This window comes from Mesoplodon mirus (assembly GCF_964341445.2).
Source record: "Mesoplodon mirus genome assembly, chromosome: 11".
NCBI classification, from domain to species: Eukaryota; Metazoa; Chordata; class Mammalia; order Artiodactyla; family Ziphiidae; genus Mesoplodon; species Mesoplodon mirus.
The window spans coordinates 99,542,165-99,564,262 of NC_138987.1; the positions used below are offsets into that span (position 1 = coordinate 99,542,165).

At 54.8% G+C, this 22,098-nt stretch overlaps 1 protein-coding gene across 1 annotated transcript in view; it reads right to left on the reverse strand.

The window, feature by feature from the left end:
• The window catches only part of TSPAN9 (tetraspanin 9), a 182,130-nt gene that overhangs the window by 155,400 nt on the left and 4,632 nt on the right, over positions 1-22,098 (reverse strand). The window contains exon 2 of the mRNA XM_082636553.1: positions 19,618-19,684. The gene's annotated coding sequence lies outside the window, so the exon portion shown is untranslated. The remainder of the gene's footprint in view (positions 1-19,617; positions 19,685-22,098) is intronic.

Genomic DNA, 22,098 nt, shown 5'->3' on the forward strand with positions numbered 1-22,098 from the left:
CACATACATACATACGCACATACACACACGTATACACACGTATACACACATGAATACACGCACACACATGCACGCGCACATGCACACAACACACGCATACACGTGCACACATACATACACATGTGTGCACACATAGATACACACACGTACACACGTGCGCGCGCACACACATACACATCTTAATGCCCCATTAAGGTATGCATACACACATACATATACACACATACACACACATACACACACACACACACACCTTAATGCCCCACACACATGTAACCAGACTACAAGGATCACCAGACTTCAGGAGAAAGCCTGTCACAGGAAAGAGAGAGAAAAAGCACACATACACTTTATAAGAAATGGTGAGGAAGAAGCTTCCCATTTAGTTTTAATGAATAAAAGTATCATTAATAGCCTCAGAGAAGTAAGAGGCGATGCTGTATCCATGAAAACAAAACAAGATGCTATGAAAACAAAAAAAATGTATATTTAGAAAATATACGAACTCTTAGACATTAAAAATATACTAATTAACATGAAACCCTCAACAGAAGGCTAGAAGATAAAGCTGAAGAAATCTCCCAGACTTCCCTGGTGATACAGTGGTTAAGAATCCACCTGCCAAGGCAGGGGACATGGGTTCGATCCCTGGTCCGTGATGATCCCACATGCCATGGAGCAACAATGCCCATGGGCTACAACTACTGAGCCCACGTGCCACAGCTACTGAAGCCCACACGCCTAGAGCCCATGCTCCGCAGCAAAAGAAGCCACCACAATGAGAAGCCCGCGCATACTCTTGTAACGAAGAGTAGCCCCCACTCGCCGCAACTAGAGAAAGCCCGCGGGCAGCAACAAAGACACAACACAGCCAAAGAGCAAAATAAGCAATCTCTCAGATTTTGCAGGGGTTGGGGGGGAGTGCAGGTAAGGAGAAAGAGAAAGACAATAAAATTGTAAGACTAATCCAGGAGATTCAATATCCAAATTCTAGGAGCTCCAGAGGAAAGAAGAGAGAAAACGAAAGGAGCAAATCAATGAAGTCATTCAAGAAAATTTCTCAGCACTAAATAATGGGTGTTTCAAGACTGACAGGTTCCAGGGAGCCCTGGATGGAAACATATCCACACTGAGTCATGTTACTTCTGAAGTTTCAGAACAGCAGCCAAAGAGGAGACTTTTACACACAGAACAGTAGAGATTCCAGAGAGAAAAACTGTGTTACCTGCCAAAGATTACAACTGGAACAACATTAGACAGTAACCTTGGAACTTAAGCAATGCTTTGCACACAAAAAAGATCCCTAGCCTAGAACCCTACAGCAAGCCACAGGATCAGTAACACGCGAGCGTGGAAGGAATATTTTTTCAGATCCGTGAGGCCAACGAAGGTTCACAGAGCACCTCCTGGGCAGCGCATGCATTTACCTTGCGGTGCATGTACTGGATTACCACCGGCCTGTCCCCTAGACTAGAGCCCAGAGGCTGTGTCTTATTCCTCCCCGTAGCCTCAGCACAAGATGTTATGGGGTTACCCAAGAAAGGGGGCGGTAGGGGGCACTTAGCGAAGGGAAGGGACCCTAAACAGAATCCTCGGGGATACGGATCCACAGCACCATGCTGTCCAGGCAGCAAGAACACAAGCCAGGGCTGGGGACCTGTCACAACCCATCAACTTGCTGGCCACAGGCAGGAGTTCTAGCTGGCAGGTGAAACTCAAGCCAGGAGTGAACAAATCCATGCACAAGCGGCGCCGGTGATGTCACCAGGTATCCGGGTTCGTTTTAATCATCGTTTCTGGAACAAGGCGATATATAAGTCAATGAGACACAACCAATCTGAGCGTGAAGAATGGGGACAGTGAGGCAGAAGGCTGGCTCCGGGTGTGACCTAAGAGTCCCTGGAGCAGTCTGGCAGCCCCACAGGGCACAGGCCACCAGGACACCAGTGTCTGAAACACAAAGGGGAAGCTGGACCTTACAACAAGCACACGGAAGCCCCGGAGGGAGGGCACCTGGGCCTGGGGGCTGCCCTGGGCCAGGGAGGCCCTCTCTCCTCACCCCTGCCTGTGAAAGCCAGAGCTCCGAGGCTCAGAAAGACCCAGGCCCAGAGACTGGGAATGGAGGCCTGGTCACCTGGCTGGTCAGCCAAGCCAGCTGGGAATCCAAGCCCCGTCTCCAGGCCCCCTCCCACCCCTTCAGTCCCGCCTGGCGAAGCGCAGGTTCTCACGAGGATGTTCCCTTGCTGGATTTCCAGGTGGGAAGAAGCCGCCATGGAGGAGCCGCAGCCTGGCACCTGCTCCAGGCGGCTTTCGGGAGAGGTCCCCTCCCCCATGCCCACCCCGAAGGATGCGCCGGAGCCTCAGTGGATTCCCACGGCCCCTTGACGATTTCCTGCTCTGCAGCAGTGGCGGTTCTGAAACAGAAATAAAGTCAGGGGTCTGTCTGCTTGGCTTCTGAGGCTGGTAACCTGCTGGGATCTGAGCAGCCAACAAGGAGCCTTTCCTTCCTGAAACAGCCCCGGCCCCGAAAGGGCGCTGCACAGAGCGCCCTCCTCCCAGCCCCACCGAGGTCTGGCTCTGCCAAAGGCGTACGTTCAAGGTGGGGGGCTGGGGGGGTGCACGCAGGGGGCCCGGCGGAGGGGCCGTCTCCTCCCCTTCCAGAGTCTCCCCTCTTCCCACGGCCAGTCCCCTCCTGGCTGGTTCTACGGGACCTGTTACTCATCACAGACACAGCACCTCCCAGCTGAGGTGTCCCCTCTGTCTCTCCAAGGTGACCTCGGGGCACGAGTGGAGAAGGCGAAGGGCTGGGGCTGTGAGGACCCACTGGTGTCACAAACTCTCCTGCCAGGCCACCTGCAGCCGGGGTCCAGCCGCTGACGTGCGCTGAGGGCAAGCATGTGAGCAAGCATGCAGGCGCGTACAGAGCATGAGTGTGAACCGGCACGTGAGTAAGCCGTATGCAAGTGTGCGCGTGCATGCTCCATGTGAGTGTGCACGCGGGGGAGGGTGCAGAGAGTGAGTGTGTGAGAACAGGAGACGTGCGTGCACGGGGACCTGTGCAGACAGCGGGCCCCGAGTCCCCAAGGCGTCCCACCCCAGCCGCCCTCCCCCAGCTTCAGACACCAAAGTGCAGGGTAAACGCAAAAGGAGCGGCCTTCCCCCAGCCCAGGAGCCCCCGTTTCCCACCCGCTCACCTATGCCCTCGCCCCTCCTCGAGGCCAGCTGCACCCGGCCGGGGCCTCTGGGTTCCCTCTTCTGCTCCCACACCAGCCTTACTCTCTGACCCCGATTTTCCACCCTGCAGCATATTTTTTTAAAAACAAGGAAACATCCCCCTCACTTCCTTCAGGAGCAATAAATAAGAGGATTACGGAAGTGACATTCTGAAAGTGATCTGAACTACTCAGAAGACAAGAGATGGATAAAATACAGGGCATTTTGGCCCAGATTCACTCAGAAAGAGAGGGAGGGTCTGCCTCCAGGGAGGGGGGACCATCTGCAGTGGCTGCCCGCCAGCCTCCGGCTGAGCCCTGATCAGTAGCAGGAAGCCCAGGCCTCTAAGTCACAGGGCTTATCTAACATGCCAAACACAAGACACGGGGTCCTTGCGGGCCCAGGGAGGCTGCTGTCTAGAGTCGGGGCACAGACTCCACTCCCCAGGCTGCCTTCCCTCATCTGGAAGCAATCTGCCCCGCCCTCCAGCAAACAGTGAGGTAAAGGGGAGAGCCTGCCCCACACCCCTCCTGGCTGGCCAGCTGAACACCTGAGAGCGGCCAGAGAACAGGCACAGGGCAGCCTGACCCTGAGCCCAGACGCTTGTGCCACCACCCTAAGCAATCTGTCCCTTCGGCCCTGAAAACTGGACAACAGTCAAGAGCCCAAGCTTTGGAATCAGGCTGTCCCCAGCTGGCAGCTGCTCCAGCAGCCGGCTCTTGGTTTCCTCCTAAGGAAGATGCAGGTAACGTCGGTCGTCGGAAGGATCCAATGGGACGTGCACGCCCGGGGTCTGCCTGGTGCCCAGCACACAACACGCACGTGATAGACAACAGTTACTGCTGTACCTTTCTCTGCACACTCGGCTGACTACACAACAGCCACCGCGGTCCTTCCGAGATGAAACGCAGGTCCGTCTCCTTGATCTAATTCCTCCAAAGGCGCCCACCTTGCCCACCATAAAAGCGACAGCCCTCAGCCCTGTAGGGTCTGAGTCCCGTGACCTTTCCCTTGCTCCCCTCACTCAGCTGTACTGGGCTCCAACAAGCCTCACAAGCTCCTGCCGCAGGGCCTTTGCACCTCCTGTTCCCTCGGCCCTGGGATGCACCTCCCCTGGATATCTCCAGGACTCACCCACCTCTTCTTGCCTCTCTGCTGAAATGTCACCTCCTCAGGAACGCCTTTCCTAAAGACCCTGTTTAACCCGTAATACCTGCCCCCTGCCCCTTCCTCCCACCCCCTTCCCTATCTCACTCTGCTCTATAACATTTGTCACTATAGATTTTAGTTATTTGTTTATCGTTTGTCTCCCCCTCCAAAATATAAGCTCCTGTGGTCATGGATTTTTCTTCACTCCTGCATCCCCAGAGCCTAAACAGTGCTGCCCCCCAAACATCTGTGGGATGAATGAGTCTCAGGACATTGAGGACAGCCCCACTCGGGGGTTGCCAGTCCTTTAAGGCTTAGTGGCTGCCTCTAGAAAAAAACATGCTCATTCTAGCCACTTCTCAAGGTCACTGTCAGGAGGAAACGACAGATAAGATGATTTCTGGGAATATTCTTTGGTGCTTTCACAGTGGGGAGCCGTATAGAAATGGAAGACCCCAAAATTATTTATCCAGCACCAACTGAATAATTACTTATTCAGTCCTGGGGTGGGGACCCTGAGTGCTAACAGGACCCCACAGAGAGGGGTTTACACAGACAGTCCTTGCCTCCAGGGACCAGTCTGAGGCCCTCGGACCTGCGGGCACGCCTGGTGCTGTTCGCCACAGAATCCCTTGCACACGGCAGGTGCCCAGTAAATGCCTGGCAGAGCATAAATGAGAAAGTCCCACACGGATAACCACATAGAGAATAGAAAGATCACCCATACAAAACTCCTCAGTAAAATATGTGTTGACCTAAAGCAGCATGTAGACAGCAGCTACCACAGAGAAGACTGACAAAAACACTGAATACGTTTTTAGTATCTTCACAGCAGAGGCCAATGTGTTCCAAGGCAGAAGTCAGGAATTGGTGCAAAAGGCCACAGAGAATGGAGAACAAGCTCAGGAAACTTCTTTCCAGTGAGTGCATTTCAAGAATTAGGCCAGGGCTTCCCTGGTGGCGCAGTGGTTGAGAGTCTGCCTGCTGATGCAGAGGACACGGGTTCGTGCCCCAGTCTGGGAAGATCCCACATGCCGCGGAGCGGCTGGGCCCGTGAGCCATGGCCGCTGAGCCTGCGCGTCCAGAGCCTGTGCTCCGCAACGGGAGAGGCCACAACAGTGAGAGGCCCGTGTACCAGAAAAAAAAAAAAAAAAAAAGAATTAGGCCAAAATCCTGCAGATCATGACAGAATGCGCTCCATCGATATTAGCTGTGATTATACCATTGCTTTTGTTTTTATATATACCATTGCTTTTATTATGGTCTTGGCATCCTCCAATGGAACAAGCAGGAAACGAGACAGGGTGCACCGCTTCCCGCTGAAGCACCTCTGGACTGCAGCGCGGCCCAGCCATGGGGATGCAGGGACGACTTCATTCGGTCATCAAGGGCTCCTGAGTGCCTGCTTTGTGCCAGACGCCATCTGGGCACTGGACAGACAGAACGCACACAGAGTGATGCACCTCCTCTCCCGGGCCCCCTTTCCAGGGCGCGCGGGCTTTGTGAGCCCGAATGCAGGCAGGTGCCAGCTCTCCAGGTACACTGGTCTCCAAAGAACATTCCCTCTCCGTTAAGGGAGAAAGGATGCTCATTCACAAAGGGTTCTGACCGCTGGCTGAGGAAGAGGCCAAGCCCACACTGCTCAGGCTGGTGAAAGCTGCTCTGGGGACCCGGCAGCCTCGGACACGAAAGAAAGTCCTGCAAACGGGCCACCCTCCAGCTCCCCGGAGAGCCACTGCTCCTCCCATCTCACAAAGGAAAAAACGGAGCCTCCTGCAGGTCAAACTGGTCTGGAGGCCAAGGCTAAGAGGGCCAGGGAGTCCCCAGTTCAAGAGCTTTCCTTATGTCCACGGTGGTGCCTGGCTCGCCCGGTGGGGGAAGGGAGCAGTGCCCCAGGAGAGAGGTTCCTGGAGCTCAGGCCTCTCACTCGGGGCGCAGCCCAGCACTCGGCTTCCAGGAAGATCTCTCTTTTTTTTAAGATCTCTCTTTCTGCAAAGCCCTTGCCCCAGAGCCGGCCTAGCTGTGACCGCTTACAAGCGACCTGACCGGGCTCCTTCTGTACAGAGGTGGGACAATAGCTTCGGGGAAGCAGGAGACAGGCCCTTGGGCTTAGGACCCCTTCTGAGATGCCCCCTTCCCCTCCCCCAAAGCCACCGAGCCACAGCCCCGCCCGTCCTTCCTGGGCTGCATCCTTAGAAAGGGGAAAAGGCAGGTGCTTGAGGATTCCCTTGAGAATCTGCCAGGACCACCGTGAAACAGGCCTCCCCAGCATCTTCAACCTGGGGGTGAAACCTCCCGGGCGCTTCCAGTCCAGGGAGGAGAGGCCCCATGGGGGAAGAGACCCAAGACCCAGAGCAACAAGCCAACGAGCAGCCAAGAGCGGAGGTGCCCGTGCAGAGCCACGTTCACCGGCACGGGAAGGGCTGCCGCAAGGCCGCCAGGCTTCCCTGTGCGGGAGGCTCACAGTCATCCTGCCTCAAAGGCACTGTGTGTCCAGACACAGGAGACAATGGGACGAGGCGCTGACACGGAGCCAGCCCGGATCAATGCGGTGCCAGGCAGGCTGAAGGGGGAGGACGGGGCCCAGCACCAGCAGCGGGAGGCCACTCTGCGGGGGCCCCAGACGAGGCCCGGCGATGGAGGCTGCAAGGAGTTTCACAAGAGTAGTAAGGAGCATGTTTCAGGTGTGTTTTCTGAACGTGCTTGCACAGGTGCGTACATGCGTGTGTGCATGCGTGCGTGCATGTGTGCGTGGGATGCGGAGTTGCAAGGGCGGATGAATCATGGGCTCAAAAGGAGGAGTAACATGTAACATCATTGAGTAGAAAAGTATCTTAGAGAGTATCTCGTGTAACATTGTATCTACTCTTCATCCCAAACAAAATCCCCGATCGCTATCAGTCTTTCCTTAACCCCCAGCAGTGACGGGGAGCTCACTACCTCCCAAGGTAGCCCATCCCCCCTCTGCTGGAGGGCTCCAGCTGTTAGAAAGTTCTTCCTGGAACTGGGCCCACGTCTGACCTCCTTGAATCCCCTCACCCATGGGTCCTAGGCACCTGGGTATTTAGGCTTTGAGGCCACAGGACATGTTTAAAGCCTCCTATTCCACAACAATCCTGCCCATGTCAGGAGGCCTGACATATGCCTCCCCTTCCTTCCCATAACACTCCATAAAAATAACTTCCAGACAGAAGGAACATTCCCAAATCCTTCACCCAGTCCCCATGTGGTGTAGTTTCCACCATCTTAGTCACCCTCCTCTGGACGAATTCAGAGTTGCCAGTATCCCAACCAGAATTAACAAAACCCAGATGCAGATGTGCCATAAGCTCCACAGAGCACAAAGAGGGTCTAAACCTCATACCCAGGGCAGCATTGTTTTTCTTAGCAACCACACGGCACAATTAGCTTATAGTTTCTTCCGTTTCTTCTCATTGATTCATTTGGTCCACAAACATGAGCTGTCTCCTATGTGCCGGGCACTGGGCTAGGTACAAAGGATGCTAAGGGAAATACCGTATCACCTTTGTGCTCAGGGAGACAGCCTGTGTGGAGAGATAAAAAAACAAACCAGATGAAACACGGGGGAAAGAACACACAGCTAATGGGGTCTTTCCCGTAGGAAGGCTGACTACAGACACCTGCCCCAGAGGGTGACGATGCCCAGGGTGAGTGTTCCAATAATGCTAGACTCAGATTACAGCCACGGTGAAGTGACAGGGACTGGCTTCACCCTTGCCCCTTAAACAACTAGAAAGCTGGACAGAAGGCACGAAACAACGGCTTCAGACACTGGACAGCACTAGACTGTAATCCTTGAGAGAAGGAAACAAAAGAAGGAGTCCCATGATGGCCAAGCTTACTGCCTGGAGGCAGTATCCACACAGCAGCTGAGGACAAGGGATCCACACGGGGTCCAGTGGTCCCGCCGAGTTGAGGAGACAGAAAGTGGAGTTCACAGAGATAGAATGTTGAGGGCAGAACTTTGGAAAGAAGGGGATTGCACAGAGAGGGTGCTCTGGAGAAGAGTCCCCTGGCATCTCCAGCTGACCTACACAAGTGTAGGGTAAAACACCACAAGCCTGGGAACAGAACCAACAGAAAGCAATGGGCCAGCCACTCTGCGGAGCTCACTCAGGGCCACATTCCCACCAATGAGAGAAGAAGAGGTCACGACACACAAGGCACTGGGTAGGGTCCTCAGAGGGTGGTGCCTCAGTCGTGAAGCTAAATTAGCCCTAGCCAGAAAGGCTGAACGCACCCTAACAAAGCTTACAAGCAAGCCTCAGACATGTTAAACCAATCCCAAGCAGTTAAAATGTGTGTCAGAATAAAGTCCAATACTATTTGAAGGAATGTAACAAAATCCAGCAATGCTCAATTGACAATGTCTGGCATCCAATCAAAATTTAGCAGGCATTCACAGAAGTAGAAAAATATGAGCCATAACCAGGAGGAAAAGCAGTCAATAGTACAGACGCAAAAATGACAGAGATGATGAAACCAGGAAACAAGGGTGAAAAGAAAACATCAACTGTATGTTCCATAAGCACAAGAATGTAGAGGAAAACATAAGCTTGATGTGAAGACAAATGAAAGATATAAAAAAAGACTCAAATGCAACTTCTAGAGATGAAAAATCCAATATCTGAAATGAAAAATACACTGGATGGGACTTATTAACATTGGATTAGACACCGCAGAAGAAAAGATAATTGTACTTGAAGATATGAACACTAGAAACTATCCAAGATGAAGCACAGAAAGAAAAAAGATGGAAAAAAATTAATGGAGCATCAGCAACCTACAGAACAATAGCAAACAGTCTAATATACACATAGCTGAAGTTCTAGAAAGAGAGGAGAGGGAAGGGGGAACAGAAAAGTACTTGAAGAGGGAATTCCCTGACAGTTCAGTGGTTAGGACTCTGGGCTTCCACCCAGGGGCCCAGGTTACATCTCGCAAGCCGTGCAGCATGGCCAAAAAAAAAAAAAAATTCTTGAAGAAATAATGGCTGACTGAGTTTTCAGATTTGGTAAAACAACGCTCATAAGAGAATAAACCATGCAGGATGGGAGGGGAGTTCCAAGCCAGGCAGACAATGACAAGAACAATGGGAAAGGAGAACCCGTGTGGGGGGCGTTACAGAGACAAACGGACATCGTGGCCCCAAGAGGGGAGCAGTGAGGTTGGACACTGCTCCAGGTCACTGCAGATTCTGCAGGCCCCACTCAGCCCCTCGGACCTCATCCTGGAGGCCAAGGGGCAACCACCTCAACCTGGACAAGGGCAACTATTTTCTTAAACCTAAAGTCAGACTTTGCCTAAGCAGGAGGGTCCAGAGAACAGAAGAGAGGTTTGAGGTCCAGCTGTGACATCTAAGCCCTCAGCCTGTCCCCATGGGGATGACCCAGCTGAGATGTCCACCCTTGGACCCCCCCTTTGGAACAAAGTGTGGAGGCAACAAAAACATCCCACCCGTCTGAGAAGGGTCCTCCTCCCCGTGACTCCTGGAACCAGGTGACTCTCAAGCCAGAAGGGACTTGGGGATCACAGACTCCTCACTTTACACACGAAAAACCCAGAGAAGTGACGTGACTGATCCAGGGCCAGCCAGGTGTCCTGACCCCCCGGGGCTGCTCTTTCCACTGACCACTCACCTGCTGTGATCCCCACCGCCCTTCCAGCACCACGGACGGCTCCGGATGGCATCATGGGTCGGTGCACATCTACACGGGTCTCTACACACCCATGCCGGCTCGTCCAGGGCAGAGGCAGATGCTGGCATCACTGTGCTCCTGACCTGCTACAGGATGGGTGCTCAGTACGCGCCCCCTTCACGCGCACTGAGCAAAAGGGTCTCTGGGCCTGAGTCTGGGGAAGGGAGGGAGAGATGAGGCTCGCCAAGATGCAAGGCCAGCGCTGCCCCGAGCCTGCCTAGGTCCGAGAGGGACAGAGAAACAGAGCAGAGAGATCAGAGAGAGGGCTGCACTGACCTGGCCAGTGGGTGTGACCAGGCGACCCCCGAGAGACAGGGACGAGCTGGTGCAGGAGGGACACTCCTCTGGCTCCTTATCCGACTGGCCCCGAACCAGCCCTGAGCTCCCACCTGCTCCACCCGGAAGAAGAGGAAACTGTCTGAAACCCTCCTCCTCTCCCCCTCCCCTTGCCAGCACCTCCTTCAGCCCCAGCCTTGCTGTGGGCTCTGGGCTGAGCGGCACCTCTTTACAGGGGTCACGAATGAGCAAATTCTTGAGCTATTCCTGGGGCCTCGATTTTTATCATCGTTCCATTCTGGTCAATTCTGAGAGGCCAGCGGCCAGGAATGCCAGAGAGATCCGAGCCCGGCCCACCAAACCCAAAATAACCCCACACGTGCCTCTCTCAAGTCTCAGGGATTTGGCCATTTTGGGTGCATGTTTTCCTACAAAGCTGCCCCCTTGGCCCTGTGAGGTTACCTCTGAGGCACCCCTGGGGGAGCTGAGGAAGGTGGGAGTAGGGGAGGGGAGGGGCGGGGGATAAGAGAGGCAAAATCCAGGCTCAGGATCTGCAAAGGCTGGCTCCAGCCTCCTCCACTCAACTGCCCGGAGCTCCTCGGGAAGCCAGCCTCAGTTTCCTCATCGTGAAAGCTCCAAGCAGCGGCCTCCTCTTGCCCACGACTTCCTGTCCGCCCCTTCGGGAAAGGCAGCGATAAGGCCCCCTCCCTGAGCTGCAGACGCCTTAATAAGAAGCTCCTGGTTTGAGAGTCCTGCGCCCTCCCCAGAGACATCTCCCACCCCTGCAACTGTGAAGATGGGACGGTTTTACATCAGGCAAGTGCTCCAAGTGTCCAGGGAAATGGGTAGGATGGGGGACACGTGTCTTTTCATGTCGCAAATGCAGTATTCACGCATTCAGAAAGGATCGGCGTGCCCACCAAGTGTTGGACAATGAGAAAACAGGCAGAGCATCAGTGGAGGGGAAAATCCAGGCCTCTGCTCTTCAGCAGAAGTAGAGACAGAGATTGAGGCGAGTGGTCAGAAATGCCCCTGCCTGGCAGAGAACCAACGCCCGGAGGCTGCGCGAGTCCTGAGTCGTCTGAGTCCTCTGGCCGCACGAACACTGCACTGCTCAGAGCGCAGGGCTGGCGGAGGGGGAGGCTGCAGCGTCTCAGAAACACCAGGGTCGGCGGAGACCGGCCCCCGGCCCCCTGCGCCGCCGGGCTTAGGATGTGGAAGCACCGAATGCTTTAGGTCCTGACGTGAATCGGGAATGTTAAGGAGACTTGGTTTAAAACCACCACCATCATAAGACAGATATACCCTCTTAGGTATTTCTTTAAAGCCGCACCACCCCTCCAGTGAATGCCCTTGAGGATTTTTCGGCAATGAAAATGTAACTTTTGGCAAATTGAAGATTTAGCACTCTCTGGTGGGGGTCCCAAGGAGAAAGGGCCCACAGCCTAAGGAATCACCTCCCCTTTGCCCCAGAGTCAGGGTGGGGCTCACCTCCCCAGCCTAGCCTCCTCCCTCACGCCGGCCCACAGACAGAGCATCAGGTCCCCCACCTCGCTCACAGGCACGGCACCATCAACCATTTGGATAAGCAGTGATGAAAGTGGATGATGAAACAGAGGTAACATCATTTTTTATTCCAGATTACGTGTGACTGTCGGGCATGAGGCTTCAGCTGGTCAGGCTGGCTTCTCCTCCAAGCCCTACATTGAGGGCTCTGGCTACAGCAATCCCATCCCTTCCTACTCGGCCTTCAGAGCCCATGCCTGGGTGCCATGGACGCTGCGGGGCCGAACCTCGGGGGGAAATGGGAGAACCCGATGAAATCGAGAAGGCCTTTGGTAGCCTAGAACAGAAAAGGTGTGGGACTCACCTAAGCCAACATCGGCTGAAGCTCTTACCACACAGAGCACCAGGGCTCAAAGATGCCTCGGACCCTCACAGAGTCAGAGTGGCCAGTAGTGGGACTTCCCTGGCGGTCCAGTGGTTAAGACTCCATGCTTCCGGGCTTCCCTGGTGGCGCAGTGGTTGAGAATCTGCCTGCCAATGCAGGGGATGCGAGTTCGAGCCCTGGTCCAGGAAGATCCCACATGCCGCAGAGCAACTAAGCCCATGCGCCACAACTACTGAGCCTGCACTCTACAGCCCACGAGCCACAACTACTGAGCCTGCGTGTCACAACTACTGAAGCCTGCACGCCTAGAGCCCGTGCTCCACAACAAAGAGAAGCCACTGCAATGAGAAGCCCGCACACTGCAATGAAGAGTAGCCCCCGCTCACCACAACTAGAGAAAGCCTGCGGGCAGCAACGAAGACCCAACACAGCCAAAAATACATAAATAAAGTAAATAAATTTATACACACACAAAAAAAAAGACTCTGCGCTTCCACTGCAGGGGGCATGGGTTTGATTCCTGGTCGAGGAACTAAGATCCCGCATGCCAAAAAAAAAAAAAAAATCTCCTCTTTCTTTCCTAGACTGTGTTTCTCCCCCAAGGAGTTAGACATAAAACAAAGTGGTCATTCACTTGCTGATGAAGTGATATTATAACTCTTGATGATACAGAAGTATGAATCATCTTCGCAGCCACAGGGAACCAGAACTGGCGGGGGGAGGCATGGGCAGGGAAGTCAGGAGTCAGAGACAGGCCTCTTGGGTCTCCGCTGATGGACAATTTACCTACCATCCGCCTCAACGCAGTCAACACTCAGTTGGCACGGGCTGAGGACCTCCATTTAGTTTTTCCAATTCCTTGGCCAGAAGGAGCGGCTGAGGTTTCTTGTCTTGCTTGTGATGCCAGGTTTCTCCGAGGTCTGCAGCGTCAGCTCTGCACGTTCTCCTCAACACTAAGCACCGGGATACGTTAAGCCCGTGAGCTGATCAGATATCATGCACCCTGCAACGGTAGCATGACGCCGGCGCCCCCGGCACCCAGGGAAGCATCAGGGCAGCTGCAGCTGCTGGCTGCCTCCCATCCCCCAGTCTCCACCAAGCCCTGTCGCTGAGCTGTGCAGCGTGGACTGTTTCACAGTGAACCTTTCGGCCACAAAACATTTCTTTTCCAAGAGATGCTGAGCAGGGACAGAGAGAGAATAAAACACCAAGGGGTTTTCAAATGCGAAAGCCCTCTCAGCCTTTGTTCTAGTTTGATGAACGCACAAACCACCAGGCAGTTGACAGGCAAAAGAACACGGGGCGGGCGTGTGAGGAAAGCGCAGTTCATCGAGGCCAGCCTGGGGGCTCCAGGGAGAGGGGAGTTTGATGGATGTGAGCCCGGGGAGAACTTCTCCCGCAGCGGCTCCGTGGCAGCATCCTCCTTGAAACTGGAAGTGGCACTCCTTAATGACCCGGAGCTGGCTCTCCCCACCCCAGTGTTTCCTCCTGTCTCTGCCATCTGAGGCATTTCCCAGGAAAGAAGAGCTACCACGCCTGGCAAGTGATGAGAAAACTATACAAACGAATACGTCAAGGGGAGTCAGAATGTTAAGTCCATTGTGAGTTGTCTGGGAAGCGAAGTCTGATCCTGCAGGCTGGGTCTTCTTACTCCACCTCTGAGGGTAGGAGGGGATGGGGAGAAAGGCTGGAGCACAGGAGGTGCCCTGTTTGCTGGGCAGGTGAATGAATGAGTTCCCAGCAGAGGCCTGAGTCTAGAGTGACTGGTTGGCTTTCATCGGGACCCTTCACTCACTGACGCACATTCTTTGGAGATGCCATAAAAATTAGCAGCAGGTACTGAGCTTCGGGCAGCTTCCAGAGGGCAGGCAGGCCCCCGCTCTGCTTCCACAGCCCTCGGGCCGGAGGAGCTGTCCATCACGAAGCCCGTGCTCTAGCTCACTCTCACCTCCGGCCAGACAAGCCGCTCACACACATCCACACAGAATTCATCTGGAATGACACCTCTAAGCCAGCAGGAGGATGAAGCAGCCCGCCTTGCCAGTTTCCCTGGGTGACCCATCTGGTCAGAGGGGGCTGAGAAGGGACCGAGCCTGGGCTGTCTTCCAAAGTCTGTGGCGTCTAGTGCCCAACATTCTAATCCTCCTCCTCCTGGGCCCGTGCAGGGGCTGCACACCCCTGCCCTCCCCCCGCTGCACACACTTGCCCTTGACGTGCCTTTGCCAGTCCTCCCATCAAGAGGGGGCGTCTTTGCCCCAGCCCTGGAGTTCCAGTGGGTCCGGTGACGTGCTCTGACCAAGCGGCAGGTGGATGCTACATTGTGAGACCTCAGAGCCTGCATCTCAAGGGGTCTTGGAGATTCTGTTTTCACTTAAAAGGCCAGTTCCCTTGAGAATGAGAAATCATGTGGGGAAGAGAGGCCCAGCCAAGAGCCAACACCAGCCCAACACGTGCCAGAGGGGCTCCTGGACCATCCAGGCCCTGCAGAGCCACCAGGTGGCTGCCACCGCAGCTCAGGTGATGGGACCAGCTGAGCCCCGCCCAGTGCTATGGGCACCGCTGCGGAAAGACGGCTAAAGAAGTTTCCAGTTAGTGTAACACAATGTTATTTACGGAAATTCATAAGATAATAGGTAGACAGCTGGATGCTAGTCTATCATTAAAATACCTAGAAGGAATATAAGCCAAAGTACTAACAGCGATTGTCCCCGAGGGGCGGGATTACAGGAGGCTCTCCTTTTCCACCAGTTCTGGAATGCTTGAAGGTTATAAGGAGTTTGTATTATTTTTGCAACAACAACAAAAAAGTACTTTAAAAAAATTCACCCTGGATTCCGTGACAAGCTTATTTTTCCGAAAACTCCGTTTTCATCCTGTCATTCCCCTGTCCGGGGACCACCACCAGCTCCCTGCTGCTCATCTGCTGAGGTCAGTCTCCTCTGGGGGACATTTCAGGTGCCCCAGAGTGAAGAGGCCCCGCCTTGACAGCTGGCGTCTCCCCCTTTCAGCCCAATCACCGGGCCGCGCCCAGCTTGCCATCCGCCTCTGCATCCCCGTCCCTCAAGGCCCAGCCCCATCTCCCCTGCGTTCCTCCGCCGGTCCTCAGAGAACGGTCCACCCACCCCTGTCCTTGATGGGCCAGTGTCCTGTATTAGTCTCCCTGCACTGTGGGGAGTGACTGCCCCTCATAGGAGACATTCACGGACACAGGCCGGCCAGCCACCACCAGCTCCAGCTTCTCGGTCTGCAGTAGGCGAGGGGCGGAGCCCAGACGGTGGTTCCACCCCGATTCCCTCTCTGCTGTCCACAGCCTGCATGGTGGGGGGTGGCCCTGGACTGGCACTTCCTCCCCACCCAGCCCATCTCAGCGGCAAGCAAGTGGGAGCCCCTTTGCCATGGCTGCTAATGCAGAGTGACTCTGGCCTGGGGATGCTCCGAGAGATTCCCCTCCCCACCCTCTGGTCCCACGTGCTGCATCCAGAACCAAACTCTGGCTTCAAACCTAATTGCCTTCCTGGGGGACCCAACGGCTCTTCCTCACTCAGGATTCTGCAATCTGCATGTCCGGATTTTAAACAAAGCTGTTTAGAATCTTCCAGGATGGGACAAGTGGAAAATTGCAAGCCCAGACATCTACCTCACTTTCTCTAAAACAACATGTGTCATTCTACGTGTGCCCATCCCCCCATTCCCAGCCCAGCCAGGCTGCTCCTCTGAGCCCTTCTATAGGGTGGGGACTCGCCGGGGCAGGATGTACCCTCTCTGCCCCCCACGCCCCCGGGGCTTGCTGGAGAGCATCGGGCCGAAGCCTCAGCCTCCACACTGGGGCAGGCGGCCAGGTTCTGTGTTCGTTTCACACTCCCCTCCAAGGAGGGGGCATTCACGTCCCAGGTACGTACTGACCCGTTGAAAGGGCTCAGGTGGGCCTCTTGGCTGAGAGAACAATGTGGGAGAACTCCCCCCTACACAAACTTGCTAGGACAAGCACACACATACTCACCGCCACACACACGCGCTAGTGCATGGCCACACCCTGTTCCAACCTTGCTCTGAGCATCCCCCTGAGACCGCTCCCCTCATCTGTCGGTCCACTGTTCTCAGAAGCCCGTTCCTACCCCTGGCCCTCTCCCTGAACCTGACACCCTTTCCTCCCTGGGGGTAAGAGGGGCACAGGATGTGCTGGAATGCAGCACAGGTACTGGGCCGCCGCCCGCCAGGGCTCTAGCAGGCTGGCCCAGGCGGAGCGGGACGTTGTTCAGGTTTTACAATAATTTGCTCGCTCTAGTGTTTCTTGTTCACCTGAGGAAGGGCATTTTTGGACTCCGCACAAAGGTGCTGTGAGGGTTGGCAGCGGCCCTGAGCTGCCAAGGCCAAGGCCAGGAACACGCCAAGATACTACACGGGAGGCTGCGGGACCCTCGGCCTTCCTGCAGTGACGGCCAAGCCTCCCCAACAAGAGGGAGGTTCCAGGGGACTGGCTGAGCTGCCTGACTCTCCAGGCCCCCTGGATGGTCCTCCACCCCCATCCTTTCCTGTTTCCAGCACAAGGTCAGATATTTTAACAAATGCTGACGCTGGGTGTAGAAATGATCACGAGGCTCTTGGAAAGTAAGCAAGTATTCAAAGTGCAATAAATTTCCAGGCACTGGAAGGGGAGTGGGGAGGAAGGCAGAGCGGGGAGCGGGTGGTAAACTCAAAAGCACAGGTAGTATTAAACGACAGACACTCAAAAACCATCTACACGTGGCTGCCGAGTGGGGCCCAAAGCGCCGCGCTGACCGGTGAGCCCCCAGACACGCTCCTTCCGGCCGCCCCTTCCGGGAGCCCGGCCACTGCGGGCTGAGTTTGGGTTGTGGTTTTTGGTTCGAGGGGAGGGCGGGTGGAAGCCGGCCTCCACCAGGCAGATATTCTCATTTCACCGGGCTGGGGCTCTGACGGAAGCTGAAATTATGAACTCGTTAGGCTCGGGTCCAGCGATGGGGCCTCTCACTCTCAAGTGCGTGGGGCTGGGGGGCAGGAGGCAGGCAAAATGAAAGGGGTGGCAGAGACCCTGCCGCTAACCAGACCGGCACGCGTCTCTGTGGACAATCTCCGCCCCCCGCCCGGCTTCCGTCAGGACCCAGAGCACCGGTTCACTCATGAACCTCACCCGTCCCTCCCCCGTGCACCTCGAGGCCAGGGGCACAGGAGGTCTTGTGAGAGGAGGGCAGTGGGGAGGCCCCCAGACTGGAAGCGGAGACCCAGGCAGGCCTTCGTCCACTCAGAAACCACGTTCACCAGCGCGAGAAGGCATCTGAGCAATGGCGGGGAGGAGACAGGCCTAAAGAACCAACCAGCGTGTCACAGGGGACCTAACCAGGCAGAGGTGGGACGAGAAGCTCCACCGGCAGCTGGTCACCATCCCAAAGGCGCAAGCGCAGGACAAGAAACGGCCAAACCAGAGGCAGTGAAGGCCAAGGCCTTCGGAGAGGATAAACTTCCTGTCCGGAAAGGCCTTCACGCAGGTCTCCCTCACTTTGCCTTCAAACAGACGCACGGGAGGACGGTCGTCTGGCTAGAAAGGGCTGGTGATGCAGGCCCATCTGAGGCCCCCCAGGGCGGGCCCCGTGGATCTCTGTGACGGGGTGAGACGTGCCATGAGCCGCGAGGACCCTCACCCGCTTGTCCTCAAGTCCCTCCTCCCTGCCACCTGATTTTCAGCAGACCGGTTTCCCTCGTCCTGGCCTCGTGCCTGGCTGCACAGCCAGTCCTCACGTAGGCGGTGCCCCAAATCCCAGGGCAGCAAGATTGAAAGCAGACACCCCCCCAAGCCCCGGGGGGAGGGGGGAAGACTTAAAATGGGAGCCCTGCATCCCAGCTGCAGCAGACTCCAGACTCCAGGAGGGATGGGGAGCGGATTCCTTGCCGCAGGTCTGCTGCGCAGGGCAGGGGCAGTGGGAATCAGACAGCCCGAGTGTGAGCCGCTGCTCTCCTGGCAATGAAGACGCGGCCTGAGGCAAGTCTCTGACCTGCACTCCACCTTCACTGCTGCCACGGTGAAACGGGGGGAAACGACAGCTACCTCACAGGGCTCTCATGAAAGCTACGTGAGAGTTAAATTAAGATTTAATACGATTTAAATTAAATTAGTTGTGGACATACGTAAAGAGTCTGAAACTGTGGCCAATGATGACAACGACAAATATGAATCCCGGCATCTGAGTATCATGTGCAAAGCACGGCAGGCCGGTCACAGGTCCGCAGCCACTCCCGGGACTCCAAATAATCTCTGCTGGGACTCAGACTTTTTTTTTTCTTTTTGGCAAGAAAAGCTACCAGCCAGCACCCTCCTCACCACACCACCCCACCACCGCGCAGCTGGGTTCTTGGAAGGTAAGAGATTTACAGATCATCCCCCGGGAGGAAGCCACAGGATAAAACACACATCAATTAAAACATTAAAAGACCCAGGTCTGGGCTTCCCTGGTGGCGCAGTGGTTAAGAATCTGCTGCCAATGCAGGGGACACGGGTTCGAGCCCTGGTCTGGGAAGATCCCACATGCCGCGAAGCAACTGGGCCCGTGAGCCACAACTACTGAGCCTGTGCTCCACAACAGGAGAGGCCGTGACAGTGAGAGGCCCGCGCACCGCGATGAAGAGTGGCCCCTGCTCACCGCAACTGGAGAAAGCCCTCGCACAGAAATGAAGACCCAACACAGCCAAAAATAAATACATAAATTTTAAAAGACCCAGGTCTGTACGCAGCACCCCCAGAACCTGAATCAGCACCATCCACACCAGCGACCTGGGTAGCTCCTGCCCAGCTCCAGCTCCACAGGGGCCTCGACGCACAGGTGCTAGGAACGACGAAGCTACCAGCAAGACCCCTGGAGCCTGCAGGAGCAGAGATGAGGACCCCCAGCGAGCATCCCGGCAGAGGGTGCCCACCACCGGAGGGCCAGGGGCATTCCTGCAGCAGCCAGGATAGAGGAACAGACACAGGTGGGATGGGTCTGATTCCCACAGATTCTTTTCTGGCCGGCTGGTGGGAGGAGACAGGAAGCAGGAAGTTACAGGCCTCTCCTGCTTCCCTAGGCTCCCTCCCTACAATAAGGGTGGTCAAGAAAGAAATTAAGAATACTGCCAGCCACCATTCAGAAACAGTGGGGAGGAGGAAAATCTCTCCCCGCTCCCAAAGCCCCATTTAAGGGGCTTATCAATTCAAAGTCGAGAGCTGGGGCAGAGAGAAGCTAGAAAATGTCAACATCCCGCTCCATCCTCCCTCCCCAAGCCACAGTGAAAGGGCAAGAGAGACTCTGGCTTTAGACAGTTTATGACACGCAGACTTTCAGAGGTCCCAGCACACAGTGGACCCGGACCAGCACTGACCTGTTTTCCTTGAATTTCCTGTGAACACCTTGGCTGCTGACAGATCAGAGAAGATCCAAGGATATTCCTGCAGGAAAATAAATGAAACATTAGGTCATCACTTCGCTGTGAAGCCACGCCAGGGTGAATTCTGTCCAGCAATGGCCACTCTTTGGGCTGCAGTCTCCCATCGAGAACCCATTCATTCAACAGCTGGAGAAGGCCAGAAAGGGCAAACGGACTCCAGCTGCTGTGCCAGTCCACTCAGCTGGTGGTGGGTGCTACAGCATGATGACAGAGACCAAGCCCTGGCTCGATGGGAAAGACAGCCATGATCAACTAGTGATGTCTGCTACGGGTCGTTCTAACAGTAAGAGTATCCGCGCCAGGTATTTGCCATCCCTGGGGTAGACCCTTGGCATCCAGGGATTTAACATTTGTAATTTTGACCACTCACAAGTGAGACAAAGTTTCAAGATATTTAAAAGTGTGTAACTTTACTGAGATGTGAGTTTGATTCACACAAGTCAAAGGAATAGACAACTGAGGCTGAGGTAAAGGAATAGACAACTTTCTTGTTTCCATCTCTGCCACATCTAAAGTTACTCTGAGGAGCAATAAAAACTTGGTGGGAAATGGCCATCAAGTGAGAGATAAAATTGTAGCAGAAGTTGAAAGGGTAGTTAATTTGGGGTGTGAAGATATATACAGGAAACATTTGGCTCTCTGCGGAAACATGACTCCAGAGACAGCCAGGCCCCTGTACAAATACTGCCGTGGATGCAAACTTGGGATTCTAGAAGGTGTAAGATTCAGTTCTTTTTTTTTTTTGGTGGGGGGGGAAATGGGCACTTTTTAAATTGCGATATAACTGGCATATCACATATTAGTTTCAACATAAGGATTGGATATTTGTACATATTGCAAAATGATCACCACAAGAAGTCTAGTTAACATCCATCACCACATAGTTACAAAATGTCTTTCTTGGGATGAGAACTTTTACGATCTGACTCTCTCAGCAACTTTTTTTTAAAATATATTTATTTATTTATTTTTGGCCACATTGGGTCTTTGTTGCTGCGCATAGGCTTTCTCTAGTTGCGGCGAGCAGGGGCTACTCTTCGTTGCAGTGAGCCGGCTTCTCATTGTCGTGGCTTCTCTTGTTGCAGAGCACGGGCTCTAGGCATGTTGGCTTCAGTAGCTGTGGCTCGCGGGCTCTAGAGTGCAGGCTCAGTAGGTGTGGTGCACAGGCTTAGTTGTTCCACGGCATGCGGGATCTTCCCGGACCAGGGCTCGAACCCGTGTCCCCTGCATTGGCAGGTGGATTCTTAACCATTGCGCCACCGGGGAAGGCCTCAGCAACTTTCAACTTATAACAAAGTCTGACTGATAACTCCAGTCACCACACTGTACGTTCCCCATGACGAGATGTGTTTCTTGCGGGCTTCCCTGGTGGCGCAGTGGTTGAGAATCCGCCTGCCAGTGCAGGGGACACAGGCTCGAGCCCTGGTCCGGGAAGATCCCACATGCCGCGGAGCAACTAAGCCCGTGCCCCGCAGCTACTGAGCCTGCACTCTAGAGCCCACGAGCCACAACTACTGAGCTCACATGCCACAACTACTGAAGCGCGCGCACCTAGAGCCCGTGCTCTGCAACAAGAGAAGCCACCGCAATGAGAAGCCCGCGCAGCAACAAAGACCCGACACAGCCAAAAATAAATAAATAAAATAAATAAATTTTAAAAATAAAATAAATTGTCGATTAAAACAAAAAACGACGCGTTTCTTGAGAACGTCCGAGTCCACGCTGAGCCTATTTTGTGCCCCTTGGAGATGAGTGAGGGGCCAAGGAGAACACAGGGGCAAAGAGAATCTATGCCCTGAGGGGCCTCCAATCTTTTGGAGGAGCGATGATGCCGCCCTGAAAAGAGCAAATGGCCCTGCATCCTCACCGTCACCCAGCCCAGAATCCCCTCCAGTCCCCCTGCATCGTTTCCTCACCACCCCATCCCGTCAATCCACTGATGGTCTCAATCCTACTTCCAAAATGTCTCAGGTTTGGTCCTCACAGCTCCCCAGCCACTCTCCCCACCATGATTTCCTCCCTTCACAGACCCCATACTCGCCATCCACAGGCCTAGCCCTGCTTCTGCAACCCCTACTCAAAAACCGGCAAGGGGGCTTCCCTGGTGGCGCAGTGGTTGAGAGTCCGCCTGCCGATGCAGGGGACGTGGGTTCGTGCCCCGGTCCGGGAAGATCCCACATGCCGCGGAGCGGCTGGGCCCACGAGCCATGGCCGCTGAGCCTGCGCGTCCAGAGCCTGTGCTCCGCAACGGGAGAGGCCACAACAGTGAGAGGCCCGCGTACCGCAAAAACAAAAACAAAAAACAAAACAAAAAAAAACCCGGCAAGGTTCCCAGGCCCCCCAAGGTTAACCGCAGTCCCCCCAGCACCAGCAGGCAGCGCATGGGAGACACTTAGTTTCAATGCATGGATGGAG